This window comes from Oncorhynchus mykiss, chromosome 7 (genome assembly GCF_057628025.1).
Source record: "Oncorhynchus mykiss isolate SJ-2025 chromosome 7, ASM5762802v1, whole genome shotgun sequence".
NCBI lineage: Eukaryota > Metazoa > Chordata > Actinopteri > Salmoniformes > Salmonidae > Oncorhynchus > Oncorhynchus mykiss.
The window spans coordinates 42061759-42082398 of record NC_143028.1 but is presented as its reverse complement, the minus strand read 5'-3'; positions in this window follow the sequence as shown (position 1 = coordinate 42082398).

Sequence of the window (20640 nt, the reverse complement as noted above, 5' to 3'; positions counted from 1 at the left end):
AAGCGGTCAGACAAGTGAAAATTATGGTCAGTAAAGAAAACTTTAAGCTCATCTCTCAATTCAAAAAAACGTGTTAATACTTTGCCCCTTGATAACCACAGCATTTCTGTATGTTGTAAAAGCGTTACATGGTCGCTGTCCATATCATTGCATAGAGCAGAAAATACACGAGAGTTCAGGGGCCTTGCTTTAACAAAGTTAACCATTTTCACTGTAGTGTCCAAAACGTCTTTCAAGCTGCCAGGCATTCCTTTGGCTCGGTGATTGCTGCAGTGTACCCAAGTGGCGTCGGGAGCAACTGCTTGCATGCGCTTTACCACTCCACTATGTCTCCCTGTCATGGCTTTTGCGCCATCAGTACAAATACCAACACATCTTGACCACCAAAGTCCATTTGATGTCACAAAGCTGTCCAGTACTTTACAAATATAATCTCCTGTTGTCCTGGTTTCCAGAAGAGGATGTCTTCTGTAATTGACCCCCCATAAATGTAACGGACAAATACCAGGAGCTGTGCCAGGCCCGCCATGTCTGTTGACTCATTCAGCTGTAATGCATAGAATTCACTGGCTTGTATGCGAAGTAGTAATTGTTTGAAAACATCTCCTACCATGTCCATGATGTGTCGTGAAACAAAGTTGATTGATGAAGTAATTGTCTGTATAGCCTTTTTGGCCTTTTCCCCCAGCATTGTCCCAGCCATATCTGCGGCAGCTGTCCTAGCCACTCGGTAGCTCACCATATAAGACACTTCTAGTGCCTTCTTCTTAACCTCTCTAGGGTATGCGTCCCACCTGGCCAACATCCAGTGAGATTCCAGAGCGCCAAATTCAAATACAGAAATACTCATTAGAAAAATTCAGAAAAGATACAACTATTTTACATAGGTTTAAATATGAACTTCTTGTGAATCCAACCACGGTGTCAGATTTTAAAAATGCTTTAAGGCGAAAGCATACCTTACGATTATTTGAGAACATCGCCCAGCAGGCAAATCCTTACAAACAGTAACCAGCCAAGTAAAAGAGTTACACAAGTCAGAAATAGAGATAAAATGAATCACTTACCTTTGATGATCTTCATATGGTTGCACTCAGAAGACATTCATTTATTCAGTAAATGTTCCTTTTGTTCGATAAAGTCTCTCTTTATATCCAAAAACCTCTGTTTTGTTCGCACGTTTTCTTCAGTAATCCACAGGCTCAAACGCAGTCACAAACAGGCAGACGAAAAATCCAAATTGTATCCGTAAAGTTCATAAAAACATGTCAAACGATGTTTATATTCAATCCTCAGGTTGTTTTTAGCCTAAATAATCGTTAATATTTCAACCGGACAATAAAGTTGTCAATATAAAAGGCAAACAAGAAAGGCACTCTCTTGGTTGTGCAATTGAAAAAGCTCTGTGACACGGCAGGGTAAACTCATTCAGACTGCTCTTACTCCCTCATTTTTCAGAATACAAGCCTGAAACAATTTCTAAAGACTGTTGACATCTAGTGGAAGGCATAGGAACTGCAATTTGAGTCCTAAGTCAATGGATACTGTAATGGCATTGAATAGAAAAAAGGGGGGAAAAATCCTACTTCCTGAAAGGATTTTTCTCAGGTTTTCGCCTGCCAAATCAGTTCTGTTATACTCACAGACATTATTTTAACAGTTTTGGAAACGTTAGAGTGTTTTCTATTAAAATCTACCAAGTATATGCATATCCTATCTTCTGGGCCTGAGTATAAGGCAGTTTAATTTGGGCACGCTTTTCATCCAAAATTCCAAATGCTGCCCCCTACCTTAGAGAGGTTAATGGTATCTGTTGCTGTTATACATGTCTTACTACTCGAAAGTCAGCTTAATTCTCGTTCAAAAAACTCCCGTGGCTTATTTTTTAAATTGGCATGTTTTGTTTCTAATTGTCTGCACAAAAGTGAAGGTTTCATCGAGTTGTGAGATATAACTTTTGCACATATAACACACTGTGGCTGAGGAAAAGCACTACTCCCAATATACGTGAACCCCAAATCAATGTTGTGCTCGTGGAAGCAGAACAACTTGTGTCGTCGACAGCTGCAGGTGTAGTACTGCTGGTAGTAGTAGTACTACCAGTAGAGCTGGTATGTGTCTCAATGGACGCGAGCCTTACTTTTTTAACCATTTGTCAATTTTCGAGCAAACGGAATGAGCAGCAGCTACATTTGGCTGCATACGCGAGCCTTACTTTTTTAACCATTTGTCAATTTTCGAGCAAACGGAATGAGCAGCAGCTACATTTGGCTGCATACGTTAGTGGAATTCCCGTGAGAGAGTAACGGTGAATGTGATTGGATGTTAATTATTTGACTAGGCTACCTGTATTTGACATTGTGTTGTTATTTCGCTGAACACGAGATGGTTTAGTTTTATTTTTGGCAGTGAAACGTGGCTACTCAGGCAAGGAAAAAAAACTCACCCAAATGTATAGCCCCATTGGAAAATATAAATGGACTGTTTGAAAATGTGAAGAAAATAAATTTTTATTATAAAAAAAATTAAAAGTGAATCACATTTTTATTTGGCGTACCCCGGATGGCATTCCCAGTTAGGGAATACCTGCTCTAGATTTATGGAATTGGATCTATGATTAGGACTTGTGGAATTCTATTAAATGTCAGTGTTTTTCAGCTTTTTTTATATTGAAGGAATTAAATAATTAATGACATACTCTGGTACCTTTTCATGTTGTATTCACTGAACATGCTGTTGAAATGACAATGTTGAGTTATCCATGCCTAGTTAAACTTGATTGAAACGGCGCTCGAAATGATCAGAATTTGCATTTAAACTATTTTTTAAAATTATGGGATAATGAATTATCTGTGTTTTCTGATTTCCTCCCAATTGTGCTTTATATACACACCCAAGTTCTTAAATAACTGATGATAAATGTGTTTTGGGTATGGAAAGGAGATGGAGAGATGCATGCTGTAGGGGTCTCCAACAGGTCGATTGTGAGCTTGCAGCCCACCTATGAGCAGTAGCCATGTGTGGGTAAAATCACTGGGGAAGCCAAGCCAGGGAAAAAAAGCCACATTACAACTTATGTGTTGTGATAATTGTGTTGTTTGCTCTATAACCTGTATGTCATATATATGCTTAAGGCCAAGACAATAAGAAGACACAGTGGCAGAATATATTCAACCACACCTTCGTTTCATCACAAAACAGGAGAGCAACCTCTGTCAGGTGGAGTCCACTAAGCACATTGCATGTAACAAACAGTTACCTACAGCATGGTCAATCAAGTTAATGTTTCCGACATTTTTGAACTACTAAACAACTATTGATTTAGAACACCGGAGAGTTACTGCAAATCAAAAAGAAAACAGGAGCTGCCTCCACTATTCCAGAACCATTTCAACTTCAACATCATCAAATCACCTATTCTTAGTCTAAGACAGTGACAATAGATTCCAAAAACTATTTAGTCCAATCAATGTAAGCTAAATATAATTTGGCTGTCAATGCTACTAATTTCTCTGTCCATCTCTATGTGTGTATGTCTCTCTGTGTGTGTAAGTAGAAAAAGCATGTTGACTCACCTTAATTGTAGAGAAACGCCAATGTCAACCTCCAATATTTCCTGTTGCCAAAATGGTCTATGACTATCATACAGCACACGCTTTTAGTTGTTGTTGTCCTATACTACCTAGCTAAAATGCTTGCTCGCTAGCCAAACTTCCTTTCATGGGCAACAATTAGCCAGTTTGGTAACATTAGCCTTCTGTTACTAAAAAAATCATCATCATCTTCAACATAGAAATGCTACCAAAAGGGGCCTCCCGAGTGGCGCAGTGGTCTAAAGTACTGCATCGCAGTGCTAGCTGTGCCACTAGAGATTCTGGGTTTGAGTCCAAGCTCTGTGGCAGCCGGCCGCGAACTGGAGACTCAAGGGGTGGCGCACAATTGACCCAGCGTCGTCCGGTTTAGGGGAGAGTTTGGCGGGAGGGGTGTCTGCGCGCACTAGAGACTCCTGTGGCAGGCCGGGCGCAGTGCACGCTGACACAATTGGTAGGTAGGTGTACGGTGTTTCCTCCGAAACATTGGTGCGGGTGGCTTCCGGGTTAAGTGGGCATTGTGTCAACAAGCAGTGCGGCTTGGTTGGGTTGTGTTTCGGAGTACGCACGGCTCTCGACCTTCGCCTCTTCCGAGTCTGTACAGGAGTTGCAGCGATGAGACAAGACTGTAACATTGAGGAGAAAAAGTGGTTTTAAAAAAATCAATAAATAGAAATGCTACCAAAAATAATTTACTGAAACTTGTTGCAGATGAGGTGAACCATTATTCACCAAACAATATTTTGAAAGAGGAAGCAAAGTACTTTAAGCATATGTTTTCGTTTCAGTCTCCTCCATCTCCACTAACCGAAGATAATTGTAAGGATTTTTTCCCCTATTAATAATGTAAAATGAACAAATGTACATAAAGACTCATGTGAAGGCCAAATTACAGAGGAGGAACTTCTTGATCCAATTAAAGCCTTTAAGTCTGGTATAACTCCAGGTCTTGATGGCATACCAGTTTAGGTATATCAAACCTTTTTTAATGTACTCAAGAGGACCGTTATTAGCATGTTTTAACCACTTCTATAAAAATGGTAGATACTCAACAAGAAGGTCTGATTTCATTATTACTGAAACAGGACCCAAGTGGTAAATATAAAGATCCAGTCCAATGAAAAAATTGGAGGCCCCTTACACTTCAGTGTTGTGATGAAAAATTGAAATCAAAGTGCATAGCATATAGAATTTAAAAGGTATTGTCGGATATTATTCATCCTATTCAGACAGGTTTTTTATATGGACAAAACATTGAAGATAATATAATATAGATAATATAAGACAAGTACTGGAAACAATAGAACACTTTGAAAAATCTGGAGTAGAATCTGTTAGACTTGGCGCTGCAGTACCACTTCCCCTGCGGTAGCAGAGAGAACAGTCTATGACTAGGGTGGCTGGAGTCTTTAGAAATGTTTTGGGCCTTCCTTTGACACCGCCTGGTATAGAGGTCCTGGATGGCAGGAAGCTTGGCCCCAGTGATGTACTGGGCCATACGCATTACCCTCTGTAGTGCCTTGCGGTTGGAGGCTGAGCAGTTGCCATACCAGGCGGTGATGCAACCAGTCAGGATGCTCTCGATGGTGTAGCTGTAGAACTTTGAGGATGTGAGGACCCATGCCAAATCTATTCAGTCTCCTGAGGGGGATTAGGTGTTATCGTGCCCTCTTCACGACTGTCTTGATGTGTTTGGACCATGATAGTTTGTTGGGGATGTGGACACCAAGGAACTTGAAGCTCTAAACCTGTTCCACTACAGCCCTGTCGATGACAATGGGTGCGTGCTCGGTCCTCCTTTTCCTGTTGTTCACAATCATCTCCTTTGTCTTGGTTACGTTGAGGGAGAGGTTTTAATCCTGGTACCACACTGCCAGGTCTCTGACCTCCTCCCTATATGCTGTCTCATCATAGTTGGTGATAAGGCCTACCACTGTCGTGTCGTCGGCAAACTTGATGATGGTGTTGGAGTCATGCTTGGCCATGCAGTCATGGGTGAACAGGGAGTACAGGAGGGGACTGAGCACACACCCCGGAGGGGCCCATGTGTTGAGGATCAGCGAGGCAGATGTGTTGTTACCTACCCTTACCACAAGCGGATGGCCCATCAGGAAGTCCAGGATCCAATTGCAGATGGAGGTGTTTAGTCCCAGGGTCCTTAGCTTAGTTAAGCGCTTTGAAGGCACGATGGTCATGAACGCTTAGCTGTAGTCAGTTAATAGCATTCTCACATAGGTGTTCCTTTTGTCCAGGTGGAAAAGGGCAGTGTGGAGTGCAATAGAGATTGCATCATCTGTGGATTTGTTGGGGCGGTATGCAAATTGGAGTGGATCTAGGGTTTCTAGGATAATGGTATTGATGTGAGAGATGACCAGACTTTCAAAGTAAATAATGGCAACTTTTAAAATAGTAAATAATGGCTACTTTTAAAATAGTAAATAATGGCTACTTTTAAAATAGTAAATAATGGCTACTTCTCAGAAAGTATTTCACTGTCAAGAGGAGTAAAACAAGGTAGTCCACTATCGGCATATCTATTTATTATGGCCATCGAAATGTTAGCTATTAAAATCAGATCCAATAATAATATCAAGGTCCAAGAAAACGAGGGCTTAAAAACAAAGGTCTTATCGTACACTGATGATTCATGTTTTATTTTATTAATCCACAACTTGGTTCCCTCCACAGCCTCAGATGATCTAGATACTTTTTCTAACCTCTCTGGATTACAACCAAATTATGATAAGCGAACTATATTACGCATTGGCTCACAAAAAAATATTTTTACATTACCGTGTAGTTTACCAATAAACTGGTCTGATGGTGAAGTGGACATACTCGGTATTCATATCCCGAAAGAAAGAAATCATCTCACTACAATACATTTTAATAGAAAGTTGGCAAAAATAGACAAGATCTTGCTACCGTGGAAAGGAAAATACCTGTCTATTTGTGGGAAAAAATCACCCTGATTAACTCTTAGTCATATCCCAGTTTACCTTTGCTTATGGCCTAGCCTAGATGTAGCGACTTATTTTTAAAATTATATAAGCAAAAAATAATACAATATTTTATTTGGAATGGCAAGCCAGAAAATTAAACGGGCCAATCCATATAATGAATATGAATTCGGAGTGCAGAAACTAAATATTAAAGTATTAGACCTCTCACTAAAGACTTTAGTTATACAAAAGTTATTCTTAAATCCGAACTGGTTCTCTAGCAGATTAGTAAGAATGTCTGCTATGGGCGGTAACAATACCATGCTCTTTTTGACCAGACAGCATCAGATAGATGTGCTACACCTACAGAGAAAGAGGGGCGCTGTTTCGTTCGCTCTATGCTTTCTCCGGTGAGATACATTCAGGCTCTTGTGAATTGAAGTCAATTTATGAAACACAGAGAAACAAAATACATTATTTTGTCTGTTGTTTAATTTTTTTCTAGGTAAAGTTTTTGAGGAAGCCTGGCTTCCCTTGGCATCCATGAATACACGCCACTGTTAGGACATGAATGTTACCTGGGCTAGTTGAAATCGTGGTATGCTGGCCATTGCCCAAAATCCTTATGTTCCATCCCTTCATGTCAGTGTCTTTCAGACAATCCCCCTATCAATGTTGGTCCTCCTCAGTGACCCCACAGCTAATGGTTTTAACTTTCCTCTTTAGAATTAGAATCAGATGTACAGTTGTATAGCTCATGGCTGCTTTGAGCAAAACATGTACAGTACCAGTAAAAAGTTTGGACACAACTACTCATTCCAGGTTTTTCATTTATTTGTACTATTTTCTACATTGCAGAATAATAGAGAAGACATCACACCTATGAAATAACACAAATGGAATCAAGTAGGAACCTAAAAAGTGTTAAACAAATCAAAATATATTTGAGATTTTCCAAAGTAAAGTTTTTATTGCCTTGAGTACAGCTTTGCACACCCTTGACATTCTCTCAACCAGCTTCACCTGGAATGCATTTCTAACAGTCTTGAAGGAGTTCCCACCTATGCTGGGCACTTGTTGGCTACTTTTCCTTCACTCTGCGGTCCAACTCATCCTAAACCATCTCAATTGGGTTGAGGTTGGGTGATTGTGGAGGCCAGGTCATCTGATGCAGTACTCCATCACTCTCCTTCTTGGTAAAATAGCCCTTACACTGCCTGAGGTGTGTTGGGTCATTGCCCTGTTGAAAAACAAATGATAGTCCCACTAAGCGCAAACCAGATGGGATAGTGTGTCACTGCAGAATGCTGTGGTAGCCATGCTGGTTAAGTGTGTCTTGAATCACTGACAGTGTCACCAGCAAAGCAACATCACACCTTCTCCTCCATGCTTCACGGTGGGAACCACAGATGTGGATATCATCCGTTCAACTACTCCGCGTCTCACAAAGACACGGCAGTTGGAACCAATAATCTCACATTTGGACAGATTTCCCCCAGTCTAATATCCATTGCTCGTGCTTCTTGTCCCAGGCAAGTCTCTTCTTCTTATTGGTGTCCTTTAGTAGTGTTTTCTTTGCAGCAATTCGACCAAGAAGGCCTGATTCATGCATTCTACTCTCAACAGTTGATGTTGAGATGTGTCTGTTCTTTGAACTCTATGAAGCATTTATTTGGGCGGCAATTTCTGAGGCTGGTGATTCTAATGAACTTATCCTCTGCAGCAGAGGTAACTCTGGGTCTTCCTTTCTTGTGGTGGTCCACATGAGAGCCAGTTTCATCATAGCGATTGATGGTTTTTGTGACTGCACTTGAAGAAACTTTCAAAGTTCTTGAAATTTTACAGATTGACTGACCCGTAATATGGACTTGGTCTTTTACCAAATAGGGCTGTCTTCTGCATACTCCCTACCTTGTCACAACACAACTGATTGGCTCAAACGCATTAAGAAGGAAAGAAATTACTCAAATTAACTTTTAAGGCACACCTGTTTATTGAAATGCTTTCCAGGTAACTACCTCATGAAGCTTGTTTTGAGAATGCCTTGATGACAGCTTTGCACACTCTTGGCAAAGGGTGGCTACTTTGAAGAATCTCAGATATAAAATATATTTGGATTTGTTTAAACACTTGTTTGATGACTACATGATTCCCATATGTGTTATTTCATAGTTTTGATGTCTTCACTATTATTCTACAATGTAGAAAATAGTAAAAATAATGAACAACCCTTGAATGAGTAGGTGCGTCCAAACTTTAGACTGGTACTGTATGTAATATAACATATTCTGGGAGCCTAGTGTGTGTATGAACTATATATTTTGGACCATTGGCTTCCCTGAAAAGAGGTACTGGCAGGAGGAGCAATATGGGCCTGTCAGAGGTCGTCACGCTGGATGAGGATGGTGATGGAGGCTTTTGTGGTCCGCACAATGAAGAAGCAGGTGTCCATTCCAGTGATGTGAAGCTGGCCTTGAACCTGGTGCCAGTAAGGATGGTCTTCACGGATGCGGTAAGACCATCCCTCCTTGATATAGATATCCTTCATCTTCAATGCCTCTTCAATGGTAAAGTCCCTTGCACCATAGGGACACTTGACCTCCCCCACTGCTGTGGTTCCCACCAGACCATCTGGTGAGGCACCCAGGATCCCAGGATCCCAGACACCGTGACCCAAAGCCCTGACTCTTGTACATCCATTCCTGTAGCTATTTTGATGTCCTCCTCTTCGTTATCTGTGCCCCACTTTACATCCAACGACTGTGATCTGAGGACCCTTTTTAGCAGCACCACAGAGTAACGTGCTTGGCCCTAACTACTGCTCCATAATTGCCTGCCATCATCCTCCCTCTCCTCATGGTGTGCCATTTGGGGTTGGTGCATTGTCCAACTGTTGCCTGCCGTATATCCTCCTAGTCCTCCACTAGCATCCAGCCAGGATGCTTGCATGCCCTAGCTGCCTGTGTTTTTTAACAATGTCTGGTACAGATAGGGATGACAGGGAGGGTAGCGTTTGTTCTGGCTCAGGTTCAAGGAGACATGTCATTCCACTGAACCTGCCCAGAGACGGTTCCTTAGCCAATGTAGATCCTCCTCTGTGGGCTCCCGGGACAGAAGGTTGTAGTCTTCAGCCGGGGACAGGTCCTCCACTGATTGCACCAGATTGGGCATGGCTGGCTTCCTCAACTCACATTCTACATCCATATGGCCAATATTGTGAACCGTCAAAATAGGCTGCATGGCTACACGTATGAGCTCCACAGAGGCATTCCCATGCGGTAGAGAGAATCCCCTGGTCACCTAATAGAGACCTGCCAAGAGGAAGGATGTTACGTGCCAAATGTCTTCCGACGCATGACTTTTAACACCTTGAAATGCATTTGTTGTAATAATTATGCTATATAAATAATGTTTGATTTGATTGATGATTTACTTAAAATGGCGCAGGAAGAAATGACAGCAGTTTTACTGGCGGCAAACCAATTGTGCTATTACATGTTTTTTCTGCGTTATTTATTTTACCGTCAATATTACTCGCCAACGTGCAATCATTGGACAATAAATTAGACGAGGTACGATCACAAATATCCTACCAACGGGACATCAAAAACTGTAATATCTTATGTTTCACGGAATGGTGGCTGAATGATGACATGGAGATTCAGCTTGCGGGAGATTCAGCTTGCGGGAGATTCAGCTAGCGGGATATATTCTTCTGTTATATCTTCCATGTTCTGTTATAATCTCCACCCGGCACAGCCAGAAGAGGACTGGCCATCCCACATATGCTCTCTCTAATTCTCTCTTTCTTTCTCTCTCTCGGAGGACCTGAGCCCTAGGACCATGCCCCAGGAATACCTGACATGATGACTCCTTGCTGTCCCCAGTCCACCTGACTGTGCTGCTGCTCCAGTTTCAACTATTCTGCCTTATTATTATTCGACCATGCTGGTCATTTATGAACATTTGAACATCTTGACCATGTTTTGTTATAATCTCCACCCGGCACAGCCAGAAGAGGACTGGCCACCCCACATAGCCTGGTTCCTCTCTAGGTTTCTTCCTAGGTTTTGGCCTTTCTAGGGAGTTTTTCCTAGCCACCGTGCTTCTTCACCTGCATTGCTTGCTGTTTGGGGTTTTAGGCTGGGTTTCTGTACAGCACTTTGAGATATCAGCTGATGTACGAAGGGCTATATAAAATAAATTTGATTTGATTTGATTTGATATATGCTACACCGGCAAGATAGAACAGCAGGGGGGGCGGTCTGTGCATATTTGTAAACAACAGCTGGTGCACGAAATCTAAGGAAGTCTCTAGATTTTGCTCACCTGAAGTAGAGTATCTTGTGATAAATTGCAGACCACTATTTTCCTTCTCAGCTATACTTTTCGTGGCTGTTTATTTACCACCACAGACGGATGCTGGCACTAAGACCGCACTCAGTCAGCTATATAAGGAAATAAGCAAACAGGAAACCTCTCACCCAGAGGCGGCGCTCCTAGTGGCCAGAGACTTTAATGCAGGGAAACTTAAAATCAGTTCTACTTCTAATGTTAAATGTGCAACCAGAGGGAAAAACATTCTAGATCACCTGTACTCCACAAACAGAGATGCGTACAAAGCTCTTCCTCGCCCTCCATTTGGTAAATCCGACCACAATTCTATCCTCCTGATAAGAAAAATTAAAGCCGGAAGCACCAGTGACTCGGTCTATAAAAAAGTAGTCAGATGAACCAGATGCTAAACTACAGGACTGTTTTGCCATCACAGGCTGGAACATGTTCCGGGATTCTGCCAATGGCATTGAGGAGTACACCACATCAGTCACTGGCTTTATCAATAAGTGCATCGAAGACGTCGTCCTCACAGTGACTGTACGTACATACCCCAACCAGAAGCCATGGATAACATGCAACATTCGCACTGAGCTAAAGGGTAGAGCTGCCACTTTCAAGGTACGGGACTCTAACCCAGAAGCTTATAAGAAATCCTGCTATGCCCTCCGATGAACCATGAAACAGGCAAAGCGTCAATACAGGGCTAAGATTGAATCGTACTACCCTGGCACTGACGCTCGTCTTATGTGGCAGGGCTTGCAAACTATTACAGACTACAAAGCGAAGCACAGCCGAGAGCTGCCCAGTGACACGAGGTTACCAGACAAGCTAATCACTTCAATGCTCGCTTCGAGGCAAGCAACACTGAGGCATGCATGAGAGGTTCAGCTGTTCCGGACGACTGTGTCATCACGCTCTCCATAGCCGACGTGAGTAAAACCTTTAAACAGGTCAACATTCACAAGGCTGCGGGGCCAGACGGATTACCAGGAGGTGTGCTCTGGGCATGTGCTGACCAATTGGTAGGTGTCTTCACTGACATTTTCAACATGGCCCTGATTGAGTCTGTAATACCAACATGTTTCAAGCAGACCACCATAGTCCCTGTGCCCAAGAACACAAAGGCCATCTGCCTAAATGACTACAGACCCGTAACACTCACGGCCGTAGCCATGAAGTGCTTTGAAAGGCTGGTAATGGTTCACATCAACACCATTATCCCAGAAACCCTAGACCCACTCCAATTTGCATACCGCCCAAACAGATCCACAGATGATGGAATCTCTATTGCACTCCACACTGCCCTTTCCCACCTGGACAAAAGGAACACCTACGTGAGAATGCTATTCATTGACTACAGGTCAGCGTTCAACACCATAGTACCCTCAAAGCTCATCGCTAAGGATCCTGGGACTAAACACCTCCCTCTGCAATAGGATCTTGGACTTGCTGACGGGTCGCCCAAAGGTGGTGAGGGTAGGTAGCAACACATCTGCCACGCTGATTCTCAACACTGGTGCCCCTCAGGGGTGCGTGCTCAGTCCCCTCCTGTACTCCCTGTTCACCCACGGCTGCATAGCCAGGCATGACTCCAACACCATCATTAAGTTTGCAGACAACACAACAGTGGTAGGCCTGATCACCGACAATTACAAGACAGCCTATAGGGAGGAGGTCAGAGACTTGGCCGGGTGGTGCCAGAATAACAACCTATCCCTCAGCGTAAGCAATACTAAGGAGATGATTGTGGACTACAGGAAAAGGAGGACCGAGCACGCCCCCATTCTCATCGACAGGGCTGTAGTGGAACAGGTTGAGAGCTTCAAGTTCCTTGGTGTCCACATCACCAACAAACTATCATGGTCCAAACACACCAATACAGTTGTGAAGAGGGCATGACAAAGCCTATTCCCCCTCAGGAAACTAAAAAGATTTGGCATGGGTCCTCAGATCCTCAAAAGGTTCTGCAGCTGCAACATCGAGAGCATCACCGCCTGGTACGGCAACTGCTCAGCCTCTGACCGCAAGGCACTACAGAGGGTAGTGCGTACGGCCCAGTACATCACTGGGGCTAAGCTGCCTGCTATTCAGGACCTCTACAGAGGAAGGCCCTAAAAATGGTCAAAGACCCCATTCACCCCAGTCAGACTGTTCTCTCTACTACCGCATGGCAAGCGGTACCGGAGTGCCAAGTCTAGGACAAAATGGCTTCTCAACAGTTTTTACCCCCAAGCCATAAGACTCCTAAACAGGTAATCAAATGGCTACCCAGACTATTTGCATTGTGTGCCTCCCCCCTCCAACCCCTCTTTTACGCTGCTGCTACTCTCTGTTTATCATATATGCATAGTCACTTTAGCTATACATTCATGTACATACTACCTCAATTAGCCCGACCAACCAGTGCCACCGCACATTGGCTAACCGGGCTATTTGCATTGTGTCCCGTCACCCCCTCTTTTACGCTACTGCTACTCTCTGTTCATCATATATGCATAGTCACTTTAACCATATCTACATGTACATACTACCTCAATCAGCCCGACAAACCGGTGCCTGTATATAGCCTCTCTACTGTTATAGCCTCTTTACTATTATTTTTCACTGTTGTTTTAATTTCTCTACTTACCTATTGGTCACCTAGTACCTTTATTTTTTATTTTAATAAATTGCACTGATGGTTAGAGCCTGTAAGTAGGCATTTCACTGTAAGGTCTACCTACACCTGTTGTATTCAGCGCACGTGACAAATAAACTTTGATTTGATGACAGCTGTAGAATATTTAATGAACTGTAATTTTCAGGAGGACAAGTGCAGTTTTTCCCATAAACTTTTAATTGATATCTTGGGATTTTATCACTTGACATAACAGTCATATAGTGGGAAGGATCCTATAAATTAAGACTGTGTGAATGCATGTACCACTCTGAATAAAGAAATGCTGTGCCTTTTAAGATCTGTCACTGGTTATGCATCTACAATACTGGCTGAATGTCTAAACAAAGTCAATTCTGAATTTCAATAGATTGTTTGATTAATTCTCATCAATGACAACATTGTAGAACTGAGTTATCACACATCTAAATCTGGTATCTGGGGTATCTGATCTATTGCTCTGCTAACTAGCTGCTAACTAGCTAGCTAAGACAGAGAAAGAGGATGGAAGAAGTTAAACACAATTCAATTCATTTCAATACAGCACATGGATTCATCATGGATTGGGCACAGGTCTTTGATCACACTGGTGAATGGCAGCTGACAGTGTCGGCTAGAGATGACCTACGGGAGCTTCCTGCAGAAATTTGTAGTCTTGCTGAGGTCTTCTCTGTTGCTAATTAGCAATAAAAAAATAAGAGCAAATTGAGGTGAATATATTGATAAAACTCACCTTGTCTGAGAGAGAATTACACAGTTATCAAAACGTCATGCCAAGGTAAGCCTTGGTTTGTTAAATTCACCATGTGAAAAATGAATGGTGGAAAGACAATGGGAACCATTTCTGTGCTTGACCGCTAGGTTTTATGGGTATTATGAAGTGTCCGCTTTAATGGCGAGAAGGTGTAGAAAACAGGGAAAATATATGTGTACTTTATTCATGAAACACCACTGTCAACCCCCATTTTCGTATTTGGATGTTGCACACTACATTCAGGCAAGGCTACTATCCAATCAAATCCACATTGACATTATCCCACCGCTAGTTATCCACAATTGGCTCAAAAACTCATTTCCAGCAATATTGCCCCTGTATGTCTGTGTGGTGAGCACGTTTGTCTATCATTCATTCACTTTGTGTAGCCAGTTAGCGATTATGGCTGCAGTCCAAATTCAAAGTAGACATTCCTTCTCTCTAAACTCTCAGCCCTGGACTGACGATTTACACCGTCACATCTGAGTGTACCTTAAATGTCTCTTGCCCAAGTGAGGAAGAAATTGAACATTTCTTGAAATTGAGCTTTGGCAGCGATTAAAGACTCAAGTCTTCTTGGATATGACGCTAGAAGCTTGACACACCTGTATTTGGGGAGTTTCTCCCATTCTTCTCTACAGATCCTCTCAAGCCCTGTCAGGTTGGACGAGGAGCGTCGCTGCACAGCTATTATCAGGTCTCTCCAGAGATGTTCGATCGGTTCATGTCCGGGCTATGGCTGGGCCACTCAACTCCTTTGTTGTCTTGGCTATGTGCTTAGGGTCGTCGTCCTACTGGATGGTACCTTCGCCCCAGTCTGAGGTCCTGAGCCCTCTGGAGCAGGTATTCATCAAGGATGTCTCTGTACTTTGCTCCATTCATCTTTCCCTCAAACCTGACAGGTCTCCCACTCCCATCACCGTAGGAATGGTGCCAGGTTTCCTCCAGACGTGACGCTTGGCATTCAGGCCAAAGAGTTCAATCTTGGTTTCATCGGACCAGAGAATCTTGTCTCCTAGGGACGGTATGAAAGAGCCCTAATAAGTCACTGACTCAGCCCCTGTAATAGGGTTAGAGGCAGAGAATCCCAGTGGAAAGAGGGGAACCGGCCAGGCAGAGACAGCAAGGGCGGTTCTTTGCTCCAGAGCCTTTCCGTTCACCTTCACACTCCTGGGCCAGACTACACTCAATCATGTGACCCACTGAAGAGATGAGTATTCAGTAAAGACTTAAAGGTTGAGACCGAGTCTGAGTCTCTCAACTGGGTAGGCAGACCATTCCATAAAAATGGACCTCTATAGGAGAAAGCCCTGCCTCCAGCTGTTTGCTTAGAAATTCTAGGGACAATTAGGAGGCCTGTGTCTTGTGACCGTAGCGTACGTGTAGGTATGTACGGCAGGACCAAATCAGAGAGATAGGTAGGATCAAGCCCATGTAATGCTTTGTAGGTTAGCAGTAAAACCTTGAAATCAGCCCTTGCCTTGACAGGAAGCCAGTGTAGGAAGGCTAGCACCGGAGTAATATGATCAAATTTTGGGGTTCTAGTCAGGATTCTAGCAGCCGTATTTAGCACTAACTGAAGTTTATTTAGTGCTTTATCCAGGTAGCCTGAAAGTAGAGCATTGCAGTAGTCTAACCTAGAAGTGACAAAAGCATGGATACATTTTTCTGCATCATTTTTGGACAGAAAGTTTCTGATTTTTGCAATGTTACGTAGATGGAAAAAAGCTGTCCTTGAAACAGTCTTGATATGTTCTTCAAAAGAGAGATCAGGGTCCAGAGTAACGACGAGGTCCTTCACAGTTTTATTTGAGACTGTAAAATCATTAAGATGAATTGTCAGATTCAACAGAAGATCTCTTTGTTTCTTGGGACCTAGAACAAGCATCTCTGTTTAGTCCGAGTTTAAAAGTAGAAAGTTTGCAGCCATCCACTTCCTTATGTCTGAAACACATGCTTCTAGCGAGGGCAATTTTGGGGCTTCACCATGTTTCATTGAAATGTACAGGTGTGTGTCATCTGTGTGTACAGCTGTGTGCCAACTCCCCACCAACTACCGGCTCTCACCCTAATTTTATGTTTCCCTCCTCAGGCCGGTGGTTCCTGGTGCCCTTGCTGATGCCTTCCCTCACGACACCCCTCCGCCTCCCCTGGACATTGATGGGTCCCCTGCCTATGCCGTCAGGAGTGGAGGAGTGCGGTTGGGTTCCAGTGGCCGACATCCTGGACCCCAACATTGGCCCGGGATTTCCATCTCCGCCGTCCAGACCGGCCCGCTCCTCGCCCTCGTCGCAGTCCTCCTGACCGGTGTCATCCTGCGGCTGGAGCCGCGCATCGTGGTGGGGTAGTGTCACGCCTACTCCAGTTCCCTCTCTCCAGCGCTGGACTTCGCAGGTCTACTAACCACCGGTCTACTAACCACCAGTCCTGGCAACCCACATTATGCACAGCTGGCAACAATCATTACGCACGCTTGCTCCCCATCATTATGCACACCTGGACTTCATAATTTCCTTGATTACCTCCTCTTAATTTAGTCCTTGGTAGCCTCAGTCTTCAGGCAGTATTGGTTTCATTTACGCTCAGTACGCTACTCCTGTTTTGTTTATCTTCCTATTATTAAACTCACCTGCTTCTTGACTCCCTGCATATACGTCACAAATGCGTTGCCATCCCTACTGCTTCTGCTCTGGGGGACTCACTAAACACAAATACTGTGTTTGTAAATGATGTCCGAGTGTTGGAGTGTGCCCCTGTCTGTCCATAAAAATAAAAGGAAATCGTGCAGTCTGGTTTGCTTAATATAAGGAATTTGATGTATAGCATTTTAGATTTTTATTTAGTCACATGCACAGGGTTGCAGGTGTAGTTGCAGTGTACATTTAAATATGTGAGCTCCAACAGTGAAGGTGTTAACTTTTAATTACAGTGGTGGAAAACATACTCAATTGTCAAACTTGAGTAAAAGCTAAGTACATTTAAAACCAGATACTTTTAATCAAGTAGTGTTTTACTGCGACTTTAACTGGTCATTTTCTATTAAGGTATCGTTACTTTTACTCAAGTATGACAATTGAGTACTTTTTCCACCACTGTTCATTTTTATCAATCAGGTGGGCTTTTGTTTGGCAAACTCTGTCATGATATATGCAGCTGCCAAAACATTACCAGACCATCACATTCCTCTCTCGCAAAATGCTCTATTAAAGGGGTATAAAATAAATAAATGTGTTTAGTTTTTTTGCTCTAAAAAAAAGTATTCTGCTGTGATTTAATCATTGAAATGTGTTTATCTATGAATAATTGTAATTTTGAAAGTGACATTATTTTTGAAGTGCCTGTACTCAGCTCCTTGGTTATGCTTGAATTCTGGCATGGGCATAGCTAGTGATGAGGCCAGGGAAGTTGAAAGGGCTGAGGTGCCCTCTTGTGGAGAAAATGTACATCAAGAGAATTCAACTTCTCACACAGTAAAAAAAGTAGTTATGTATGGAAGTGATTGTTCTTTCAAATGTACAATGACCTATGGACAGATAACTTCCAATCTTGATCTTAATGTTTGTGTGTGTGTGTTACTTTTTAAATAATTACATACCACCGAAACTGAATTAATTAAAACATGAGAGTAAGACATTCAGCATTTTAATTTTCACCTTGGTACAGCATGTCTGAAGATTTGAACAAGAATGTCCTCTCTAATGAGAGGAAGAGTTGCTGGTACCTCATGTTCCTCCATCAACCAACATAAGCCCCCACCTCATAATTGTTATTATTATCAACCTTGATAATCCTCTTAATGACATTTAGCCACACTGAACTGAGTGTAAAATGATCCACACACAGAGCAGAATGCTCTACTGGTCACTCTGAGAACTGAGGGGAAATATAGCAGAAACACCTATGTTTCACCCAAGTGTGAATGAGCCGCTGACGACTGGTCTCCACAAAAGTGTGTATGATCCATATTAAATGCATATGCACCACTAAAATGCCTCTTTTCACAATGTGCTCCAGTGCAGTATTGCCTCGACCAAAGTGCAAATACAGTAATACATTCCAATGTCCCACATTCATTTGGCCTTATCTTACAAGACATCCACAACTTTGCAAGCCAAATCTATGAGCCCTGGGAGAGGACTAAGTGGGATGTAAGCAGGGAGTTGGGCCTACTGCAATATTCCTGATGGACAATAGAGTGTAGTATATCAACACACTATGAAATATTCAATATAAAAATAGGCTTATATTATTGACAAACTAACTCAGTTGTGCACTTTGGATATGTGTTTTAGATGTACTACAGTTTCCAGCAGACCTACCAGTTTAATACTATTTGATTGCTCCTGATAACTGCATGCTCAGGTTTAGTGCACGCTGTCATGACAGTTATATCCTATGGACATTTTCTCAGATAGAGGTTGACTGCAGTATTTCCACTGGGGCCAGAACATAGAGAATGATAGAGGCCTCTACCGGCTAAAAGGCTGTTTGAGGGCTTCCACCATTTTAATACAGTCAACTGAGTGGGACTTCCAACTTCATTGGCTGATCCCTCCTGATGACCTGGTTGGATTCATGTTCCACCGGGTCATCAGGAGGGATCAGCTAATCAGGAAGAAGAAAATGCTGACACTCCAGATACTCAGCTAGTCTCAAGAAGATCAGTTTTATTGCTTCATTAATAAGGACAACAGTTTTCAGCTGTGCTAACATAATTGCAAAAGGGTTTTATAATGGTCAATTAGCCTTTTAAAATGATCAACTTGGATTAGCTAACACAATGTGCTATTGGAACACAGGAGTGATGGTTGCTGATAATGGGCCTCTGTACGTCTATGTAGATACAGTGCCTTGCGAAAGTATTCGGCCCCCTTGAACTTTGCGACCATTTGCCACATTTCAGGCTTCAAACATAAAGATATAAAACTGTATTTTTTTGTGAAGAATCAACAACAAGTGGGACGCAATCATGAAGTGGAACGACATTTATTGGATATTTCAAACTTTTTTAACAAATCAAAAACTGAAAAATTGGGCGTGCAAAATTATTCAGCCCCCTTAAGTTAATACTTTGTAGTGCCACCTTTTGCTGCGATTACAGCTGTAAGTCGCTTGGGGTATGTCTCTATCAGTTTTGCACATCGAGAGACTGAAATTTTTTCCCATTCGTCCTTGCAAAACAGCTCGAGCTCAGTGAGGTTGGATGGAGAACATTTGAACAGCAGAACAGATTCTCGATTGGATTCAGGTCTGGACTTTGACTTGGCCATTCTAACACCTGGATATGTTTATTTTTGAACCATTCCATTGTAGATTTTGCTTTATGTTTTGGATCATTGTCTTGTTGGAAGACAAATCTCCGTCCCAGTCTCAGGTCTTTTGCAGACTCCATCAGATTTTCTTCCAGAATGGTCCTGTATTTGGCTCCATCCATCTTCCCATCAATTTTAACCATCTTCCCTGTCCCTGCTGAAGAAAAGCAGGCCCAAACCATGATGCTGCCACCACCATGTTTGACAGTTTGCTTGTTTGCTTTTACGCCAAACATAACGTTTTGCATTGTTGCCAAAAAGTTCAATTTTGGTTTCATCTGACCAGAGCACCTTCTTCCACATGTTTGGTGTGTCTCCCAGGTGGCTTGTGGCAAACTTTAAACAACACTTTTTATGGATATCTTTAAGAAATGGCTTTCTTCTTGCCACTCTTCCATAAAGGCCAGATTTGTGCAATATACGACTGATTGTTGTCCTATGGACAGAGTCTCCCACCTCAGCTGTAGATCTCTGCAGTTCATCCAGAGTGATCATGGGCCTCTTGGCTGCATCTCTGATCAGTCTTCTCCTTGTATGAGCTGAAAGTTTAGAGGGACGGCCAGGTCTTGGTAGATTTGCAGTGGTCTGATACTCCTTCCATTTCAATATTATCGCTTGCACAGTGCTCCTTGGGATGTTTAAAGCTTGGGAAATATTTTTGTATCCAAATCCGGCTTTAAACTTCTTCACAACAGTATCTCGGACCTGCCTGGTGTGTTCCTTGTTCTTCATGATGCTCTCTGCGCTTTTAACGGACCTCTGAGACTGTCACAGTGCAGGTGCATTTATACGGAGACTTGATTACACACAGGTGGATTGTATTTATCATCATTAGTCATTTAGGTCAACATTGGATCATTCAGAGATCCTCACTGAACTTCTGGAGAGAGTTTGCTGCACTGAAAGTAAAGGGGCTGAATAATTTTGCACGCCCAATTTTTCAGTTTTTGATTTGTTAAAAAAGTTTGAAATATCCAATAAATGTTGTTCCACTTCATGATTGTGTCCCACTTGTTGTTGATTCTTCACAAAAAAATACAGTTGTATA